Source organism: Nematostella vectensis, chromosome 13, assembly GCF_932526225.1.
Source record: "Nematostella vectensis chromosome 13, jaNemVect1.1, whole genome shotgun sequence".
NCBI lineage: Eukaryota > Metazoa > Cnidaria > Anthozoa > Actiniaria > Edwardsiidae > Nematostella > Nematostella vectensis.
Window position 1 is genome coordinate 8,270,869 of NC_064046.1, and position 10,307 is coordinate 8,281,175.

The 10,307-nt window shown below is 39.4% G+C and overlaps 1 long non-coding RNA gene across 1 annotated transcript; it reads right to left on the reverse strand.

Moving 5' to 3' along the window:
- Positions 1–6,123: 6,123 nt before the first annotated feature.
- Positions 6,124–10,307, reverse strand: LOC116614308. The gene is made up of 2 exons (XR_004294460.2): positions 6,949–10,307; positions 6,124–6,821 (listed from the first exon to the last, which is right to left on the reverse strand). It is a non-coding gene; the product is annotated as an uncharacterized LOC116614308 (long non-coding RNA).

A 10,307-nucleotide genomic window follows, 5' to 3' on the forward strand; every position in this document is an offset into this window, starting at 1 on the left:
GTTATCAATTATAAGTTAGACGTTTCTCAACTAGAAGCAACTGGTATTGGTTGGCGGCAATTGCTTCTGTAATTAGCCCCTCTAACGCCATAATTATTGTGTTTATCAATTTCCAAACAAACGTGAAGAGTGTAGGAATTTGCACCAACATAACGGAAACAATGCACATGCATACTTCAAAGGGATACTAGAGTTGCCACCATTTCTTACAATGGCCCTCCATTCCTTGTATTCCAGACTTTTCCTCTTCAGAATACAAATAAAGTGAGACCGAAAATGCGCATTCCCAGATCTCGCCTTTTTTCAGATTATTTTTCCTTGATCATCCTTGCGCTATCTAAGATTAGTGTATGTGGGCACTGGTGCAAAATCTCACTTCCAATGCCCGCTGAAAGTCGCCGCAATTTAAAAAACAATGCTCTTGCTGTTATGTTTGCTATTACCCACTGAGTTAAGTACTTAGAGGAATTTGTAGCGTCGTATCGCGTTTTTCCGTAATGTCGTTTGCACCAATTTCCCGGTGTCTTGCAAGTTTATAAAAGCACAGCCACGTAAGCTTATATGGTTTGATTGAAGCATATAATAAACAACATGAACATAAAGTAAACAGTAGAACCACAATATTTTGAATTTGTTCAACCTCGAGTATAATTACGCCTTTTTGGGAAAACGTACACTTTCATTCAACGACAACCGTGCATTTGTTTATTGGTATCTATATCTTTTATTTTTGGTATCTATAACCGACAATAAAGCTTCGACTGTATTATGTGACCCTTACATTTCTTATATACAATTGCAAATTCCAATAGGAAACAAGAAAATTCGTATCCTTTTTAGGGAGGGTTTTTTTTTCTTCAGGATTTCTTTATTCGACTCAATCCTGTGCTCCAGTGCTTGTACTTAAGTATATTGTTTTCGTAATTAATATTTTGCAAGATTTGAAATTAAAGGGGAGCACTTGCACTTGTTCTAAGAAAATCTAATACAATACGGAAAAATTGCAACAGAACGGATAGAAAAGAACCAATATTTTGTGAAAGGTATTTTTTGTGAATAATCAAGTTGGTTAATATTATGTGTTTTCAGAATTGAGTAAACGTTCAGCCTCATCTAAAACCTTATCTCTATGGCAACAAAGACAGGGTTTTGCGCGCGCATGGAAGAGGGTGCGAGTTATGGAATAGCTCTTGCGCGCTTATTATCTCTATCGTCTGCATCGTATTTGAATGAATCAAACCCTTTAATAATATGAATATGATAATACAAATTGTGATAAAGATAATAACTTCCCTTTTCCTTATCGCAGCAAACAATTACGAAAAACATGACTGGGAAGGATTCAATATTATTCGACTCACACAGACATATAGAGGGACTTATACTTTTGAGCCAGAGATTTCATTCGGTACTCTTAAACCAATGCAACTCTATCCCGAGGAAGACAACGTAACTAGGAGAGCCCAACTTAACCGCCGCCATTCGGAGTCGAACTTGAGGGAAAAGGCATGCACAACCGTTGACAATGAATTCACAACATGGAGCTTTATCGGATCGCGCCAAAAAGCGAAATATCAGATGAATGAAAGCGAGAGAAATCATGCAACTGATACAGGCACCCTCAAACAGGAAACTTCACAAGCAACAGCGAACCAGGACAGACACATGTTACTGAAGTGTAGTTTGAATATGGTCGAATTTTGTGATTTGAATGAATTTCTGCTTCGCTACGATGTGAATGCTATCAAATCAAATACTGTTTCGAGAAGAATCGAGGTAGCTAAAGATAATACTACGTCACATTTTGGCCGGTACAACTTTTGTTCTTCTGCTGTAGAGTGGTTACCGCCTTTTACCGCCAGTGAACGATTCCACTCGATGCAAAATGGCTTGGAAGAGTAAATCGTACATAAACTAGGAGCCGTTTTGGACCCGACTACTGATATGATACACGGATTTGTGAAGGAGTTCACGACCAAGACTACGGAGATCGTTGGGCCTTTGATTGCGAGATCTCATAGTGATTGGGCGATGACTCGGCCAAAGCCCAGAAACAGAGAAAGAGCTCCCGAATCTAGCCAGGCGCCTAATGATGAAGCTGGAAAAAACTCAGAAGTAGTTTCAAGAGATACAATGGTACAGAAATACCGCGCAACGAACCTCACCAAAGTCAAAGTCATAAACCGGATAAAACCAAACGATACCAAGGCTTCCAGTTTCACTACGGACCAGGCATCAAATAATGCTTCAGTCCAGAGCAACAAAAGACCGGTACCAAAAAATGCTAGAACCAAATAGACCAGAAAGGCGTTTGTAAATCATCATCATCATAGTAGGAAAAGAAGCAGTGCAAATAAACGCGAAGAGCGAGTAATGAGTAATAGAGCCTTTACACACCGTGAGTAGATATAAAACGCGCATGCCTTCGTAGTGGACGGACGTGTTTTTGTGTGCTCTCTGTTTTCCTATCATAGGAAATCGAAGTTTTTTGAAATATTTTAAAACCAAGCAGCTTTCGCTCCAGGATATAAAGAGTGCTTCAAGAAACAAGATTAACTCGCGTGGTCTCCTGAAATCATGTCGAAATCGTGGACGATTTGAAAGCCGAATCTTAACCGGACCCCGAAGGCTTTACCACGTCATAGCCTTCTAACTTGCGTCTGCTACCTGACATTTCTACAGCTACAGCATCTTGGCATCTCAGCAGCTACATCATAGTAAATTTATTGTCATTCTTTTACCATACGGTTTCTCTTTTTGCCTTTCTTGACTAAACTAGTTGCACTTGGTGAGTTTTATTTTTCCCGCCATTTCTACTTTTGTGACTCTGTCACACTGGTTTTCAATATTGTTTGTTTAGCTACAATATTGTATTTATTGGAAAGATCAAAGGTCATCTATTAAGATGATACATAGATATGTGCAAGTGCCCCTTAAAGGGTGCACATTCCATCCCCTAAAGGATAGCATAAAACTTTTAAAGGTACATGCAAACCTAACATGTTTTCTTGAGTAACAAAATAAAACCTAGGGTTATTATAATAACAATATTAACTCTCTTTTTTTAACCAGGTTTGCAAGACTATTGGGAAAGGTCTTAAACAAACCCCAACAACTGTGCTGGTCGGGATCTTGGCTCTGATCTCATTCCACATCGGCCATGCCAATGTCGTAATGCATGGCCTATGGAAGGAAGCCGTAATTCTGTGGATAGTTGTAGTTTTGCAGACAGATGAGACTAAGTCAATCTAGACTTTTGTAATTGGTAACAAGGTTATTCTTTGCTTAAAATAACAATTCTTTTAATTCAATTTCTAAAATGTTGATTGATGGTGGTGCACATTGTTGTTTCCAATTTCTTAATGAAATTTAGAACAATAATCTACCATTTTGACCACATCCAAACACCTAAACCCTTTTTGGGGATTTATATATAATTTGATTGCTGGAAAACAGTTGTGTGTTTTTTTTTTTTTTGCTATTGGCTTGTTACCTACCCCTTTCACACAGCTATAATATTGGTGTATAATATTGCTGCCAACTATGCAGTTAAAGACTTGTTTAATTTCATAAATAATTAAATTGTGCTCCAATGCCAAAGGATCCCAACAGGAGTCACATATAGCCTACAATTATACCAATTTTGTGCCACACTAATATATGCCCTATTATGATGATTGTAAACCACCACCTATTTATTTATTAACTCCATTTAACAAGGACGCACAAAACCCAAGGTTAGAGAAATATCTCAATCACACAAAAACTTTAATTTAATGCGTTAGAGAATTTGAGCAGCAATATCTGATTACAATGACTTACCTTTCTTGTTACCTGGAAACATATTCATTGCACAAACTTTGGCTTACATTTGCATCAGGACAAAAAAAAATCTTTCAAGACATTTGCATTTAAGATTTACAGAAAAATTGATTCACTTTAAAACCAGGCACATTATATGTTTTTGAATTATCTGAAGTCCAATTTAATTAGATTTTCACACGATTTAAAAGATGACTGCATAAAAGTTAGAAAAAGATTAACCTCTTGGTTTCCGATTGCAGGGGTTTCATTAGGCCCGGCGGCTGGCAAAACCACCAGCTTATAAAATAATCTCCAACGCATAATGAAACCCTGCATTGATGTTTTTTTCATGACTTCTTATATTGCGGGGGGATAGTTCACTTTTGGGGGCGAATCTCTACCAAAGTTCTAAGCTTTTATAACCGACAAGTACTATCTCCCTTCAGTGTGCTTGTTGGTGTAAAATGTTTTATTGACCATGGTTGAGCAACCTAGTTATATATTTTTTGTTCATCTTACCCCTTTTCAGTTGGAGGAAATGCCAATTTCGATTTAGAGGCGACAACTTTTACGATGTTTGGATTCACACAGTCACGCAAGGCCCTCTCACTTATGCAAGGGGAGCTAAATAATGCCACTGGATTTACATCAAGGCTTCTTTGGTATTTACCAAAGCCGCTATTCTATAGGCAGCGAGAAAATAATCTCTCCGAGGATGACAGAAGGGAGGTGCAGCCATTTGTGGAAGATTCTCGGTAAGCACTTATATAACCTTATACCAAAATGGTTGGCAGAATTCTATTTTGGGGAGTGTAGGGGACATACAACCAAGTACCAAACCAGCTGTCACTGCTTCAGGGTGGCAAAGGGGTGTATAGTCCCAAAATTACTTTTTTGAGTTTCATAAGCTGCATCTAGTAAATTAATTAAATTGATCTAGAATAACACGGATGAGCTAAATCTAGGTTCACAGAGAATCAAAAGTTTCTAATCATGTTTCACAGGGAGAGTTAGATCAATTTTCACAGAAATCAAAATGAACAGTTTCAAGTTTCTCAACATCAGTGAAAAACGACCTTGGCCATTCAATTCTTTAAGAATGTAATAAGGGGTCTGACTCCAAACAAAAGGGGTGGTTAACAACTTTCTTTCAGATTTTACCCATTTTTTCCTTTTTAGTTGAATACATGGCTGACCTCCACATCAAAGGGGACGCAACATATAATATCAGCGATGACGAAAGCGAATAAAAAAGTGATGACAGTCAATCCTAAAACTTTCCTCTTAAGCCAGGAGGCCTGGTCGAAGTTTGATTTGACATGTGGGAGTTTGACATCTGCGAAAAATATCAATATGATGATATCCTCCTAGGTAATATAGAACCGTTTCTCATAACATACTGACAGGCCTTTAACACATACGAATGGTCATTTCCCCCCCCCCCCCCTACATGCAAGATTGTTGTCAACTCTAAAATTAAGACAACAGTTAAATTATTATTTTAAGTAATACTAGAGGTTGATTTTGTCGCCGAAATCGAACAAAAGTATATCCATACGAAAGATTGTACTTAAACATTTGTTGTCGCCTGTTTTCAAGAAATTCCGCCTTTTTGTTACCCACGTAAAGGCAAATTGAAAAAAGTGTTATTTTTGCAAGAATTCATAAAATGTGAGCTACAAAACAACTAGCTAAGTTAACGGGGATTGGGAGTTAACACCCAGTTCACATTTTGTCCAACCATCAAGCTAGAGTTGAGATTCCAAAAGTCTAAACATATGCATTTTTATCGTCAGCTCAAAAATAAGGCTCCCACTTTGCGTAGAACTAAGCCAAAATAACACATCTCTTGTCATTCACTGACCGAGTCCGTTTCGTGCAAACAAAATATTCTGTAGCTCAACCATATATGTCTTAAAGCCCATATAAAGCGATAGATAAGGCTTATTAACAGTGTTTCAGTCTCACAAGCTCACAAACACATCAGACTCGACGGAATTCGTGAAGATTTTAGCAAAAAATCTGCCTTTAATCACCCGAAGAAGAGAATACATCAAAATTCAAATTATCAGAAAAGTGCAACATCATTGAAGAAATTCTCTTTGGATGACACAAGTAACAATTTCACCTATATCTCCTAGCTATTTGGAGATAACAGATTTTGAACAACGTTTGGAATTTTACCACCCTTTTCCCCTCCCACCTCCCAACCCACCCCCTCCTTCCTCCCTACAACATTGTTTGAATTTAATCACTTAATAAATAAAACCCTCTTGTCAATAGGTATCTACTCCAGGGGTAAGTCCAACGTGATAAGAATAGCAGTTCCAGTACAGATTTTAATTGATGTCATGAAAGTTGAATCTATGGACACATCGGAGACAGTGAGACGACCACGAGAATGATAATAATGATGATGAAGTAAAATTCAGCGGGACGCTATTTTAAGTTGACTGAGGACTGGCGGGCTTCACTCGACAAGAGGGAGAGCGTGGGCGTGGTCGCAATCGATTTGTCTAAGGCATTTTATTCGATCTGCCACAATCTCCTCCTAGCCAAGTTGTCAGCATACGGAGTTTCCCCTGCAGCATTAAAGACCATCCAGTCCTATCTCACTGGAAGATTCCAACGCGTTCGCTGTAATGGGGCCGTGTCTGACTGGCTTGAAATCCACTGTGGCATACCCCAGAGAAGTCTACTGGGTCCGCTTTTCTTTAACATCTTTATAAACGATCTAAATTACAGTGCCCTCCAATCGTCACTGCGATTATATGCGGACGACACTACGCAGTACTACGCAAGCACCTGCCCGGTAGCCATGGAATTTGCCATGAACGGAGATATCACTCGAATAAATGACTGGTTCTCCAGCAATTACCTCGGCATTAATACCAGCAAGACGCAGGCAATGGTGCTTGGTAGGAAGAGTGGCTACGAGTACGATCTCCCGGTCCCGACCACATCAAAGTTGAGACAACGTTGAAAATACTGGGCGTCACACTGGACTCGTCCCTCACCTACAAGGAACATATAACTACGGTTCTTAAAAAAGTTTATGCTAAAGTTGCTGCGCTGCGCCGAATCAAGCGCCTTGTACCAATTCAGACCATGGTTGCGCTATACAGGACTTATTTACTCCCTCACCTCGAATACTGCTCTCCTCTGCTCCTCGGGGCTACGAAGACTCAGAAGGACAGGCTAGAGAAGTCTAACTATTATAGTTTAAGGACACTTCTTAATCTAGGTAGATCGTCATTGAATGAAAACTGTTTAGCTATATCCAATATGCGTAAACTTGAGCATAGGCGACAAGTTCAGGCTCTTCTATTATTTTTTAAATCATATAGGATGCAACAGGCTACTTATATTGCCAACTTCTTTGTAACCCGGTCTTCACAGTACAATTTGCGCTCTTCTGTTCATAATCTTATACAGCCATCCTATCAATCGTTATATATGCATAACTCTTTTTACTACCTAATATCACATTTTTGGAACCAACTACCTAACTCTGCTAAAGCTGCTAATTCCGTCTCTGAGTTCCGCAAGAACCTACCCGACATCATTCCACATGGCTGCCAATGCAGCAACTGTATTTAAATTCTCCCTAATTCCCATAATTAGAATTATTATGTAATGTGTAATGTAATCGTTGTCAGTAGTGTTGTCGAGCGTTTGTACCATGAGCTCCCCGAGCTCGGGAGACTGGGTGACCACTCCTCACGTCATCGACGGAAAATAAATTATTGTATTGTATTATTGTATTGTATTGTATGGCCTAGCTGAGAGTGCCTCCCACGAAGCTGACAATGATGAACAAGAGCCAGAAAGGCCTGCCCATGTACTGTCATACACCGCGGAGGAAGTAGCAATTTCGCTTGTTGAGACAAGTCTCAATCAATTTTGTAAGTACCTAACATGTGTATACCATGATGGACAATTATTCAAAAAAGATTTATGGTGCTTTAGCTGATATACCCGTTTGAGATACTTAGAGCAACCACTTGTCCTCTAGGACAAATATTTTAAGATATTTACTGGGGCAAATAACCATCCAAAGTTAAAGGTTATTTTTGCAGATGAAAATTAAAAAAACATTAATAGAAGAACTACCCTATTAAGGTAAATCCATAATAGCCACCAAGATTTATCTAAATGCTAAATGTTTTCAACTAAAAATAGACTAACCCATTGTCTTGGTATAATAGACTACATCTTGTATCACACTTGGACTGCTATAATACCACTTCCTATATTAAATATTCTTTAGTACAAGCATGCATACAAGGCTGTTGAATTTTACTCCCATATATAGTTACAGGCAAATAACACACTTTAAAACAAGTTGTGCAATTCCTGCTATGACAACCCCCCCTTTTTGTAGGTCAAATTGTGGGTAAAGCCATAGCCAATAATGATGATACAAGTGAGTCAGAGGGAGACACCACCCCCGCCACCCAGTCGGAAGAAGACCAAACAGCAGTTAGAGAAGGGGGAGGTGACAAGCCTTTCCCTTCTCACAAGGAAGAGTGTCTTCAGGGCAAGAGGGAAGGAGTCTGACCTGTCCGCGAAAGAAAGGCTACTTAAAATTGCCATGGAACTCAACATAGCGGGCTTGGGCAAAGTCACCCAAGTCACAACCAGCAACAATCTAAGAGTAAATGATGATAGGCCTAGCTCTTAAATTGATAAGCAGGAAAGATATGCTGGGAAAAAAAAAAGAAAATATCCAGTGGAAGGATTCCGCAACCTACGAAATCAGATACAACGACCTTAACCACTTAGCCACGAAGCCAACGCTAGCAAAAAGAAGGATACTAAAATAATTTTTGTACTGCTTGTATTAAACCGTTCTAAAGCACAAGTCGAGTATGTCAAAAGCTTTTGATTATTTAGATATATTTTTTCTTTATAAAGTGATTCTAGTCTGGCGCATCGTAACGATCATATCCCGAAGTGTATCCGAGTTCAAATTTTCCCAGCAAACCCCGCGGCCAAACGTTATATATTTTTTCTTTTTCTGCGTGATGACATAGTAGCTACTCGCACATGCGCAGTAGCTACAAAAACGCTGCAGCACGCCAATTTTCATGAAGCAATAATTATATACAAGAAAATGACCCATCATTTGTGACAATAAAGCATTTAATTATGATCCTGTGTCTAAAAATCATAATGGAATCTTATAAAAAGGAAACATTGGCGTTAATGAAACATTACAGTTATCACATATTTAGTAAAAAGCCCCCCTGAAAACAGGAAATTAAAAAAAAAAACTTAAACTTTTACTTCTTCTTGACTACAGCAATATGCACCACGAGGACTACCTCAAACAAAGGCAAGAGGAAAGCAAGCCAACACCCAAAAAGCGAAGGGTGGAAGAAGACCAGTAACAGTAAACAGTTGTATTTCAAACTAATACCATGTTGCAATTTGATATCATATCCTAGATATGGTCATCCTTTGTCATGTCTAGATAGAACCTTCCCACTTTGTTGTTGTTTGTTGCCACATAGCCCTATGCCTTGGCCATGGTACTTGCAGTGTTGACTGTCTGCTATATGTGTGGTGCACCACCCCTCCCCCTTACTTTTCACCACATCCACCATTTGCCACGTAGCCTTATGCCTTGGCCTTGGTACTTGCAATGCTATGTGTCTGCTATGTATGATGGACCACCCCTCCCCCTTACTTTTCACCATATCCACCATTTGCCACATAGCCCTATGCCTTGGCCATGGTACTTGCAGTGTTGACTGTCTGCTATATGTATGGCTGACCACCTCTCCCCCTTACTTTTCACTATATCCACCATTTCCACCACTTGCCACATAGCCTATGCCTTTGCCATGGTACTTGCAGTGTTGACTGTCTGCTATTTATGGTGGAACACCCCTCCCTCTAACTTTTCACCATATACACGATTGTATTAGCCCTATCTCTTGGCCTTGGTACTTCTAATTCTGAATAGCTCCTATGTTACAGTGTTATATTACCATTATATTACCACTAGTGCTTGACAAATGGCCATTTCGAAATGGCCAATGGCCAATATGAGACAGTGTTGGTCAACCCTCTTTTAGGAAGCGCAAAGAGCAGCATTTCTCCGCTGATAAGCCAGTGAAGCGAAAGTAAAAAGAGGTATCGGTCCCCAAGGAAGTAAAGATCAATGTCGGGGTGCTCATGGCCATTGAGGACGGTAGCCTGTCGTCAAAAAGGTACTGCAATCTATTCATTGTGGTGAGCCCTAGCGATAGTGAAGATATTCTCTTGGCAAAGGCACTGGAGAAACACCACCGTTTGAACGAAACGATCGTACGTCATGACGATCCCAGATTTTATAAGCTCTTATACCCGGACCATTCTGCTGTCGAAGACACAATATCTTGGTACAAAGAAGACGAGCAGTTCACTTTGCAAAAATACAAGGATAAACTGTGTAAGCCTTACTCAAGGATATCCTTGTATTTATGTCAGAGCATTGACTATCTGGGAATGCTCAA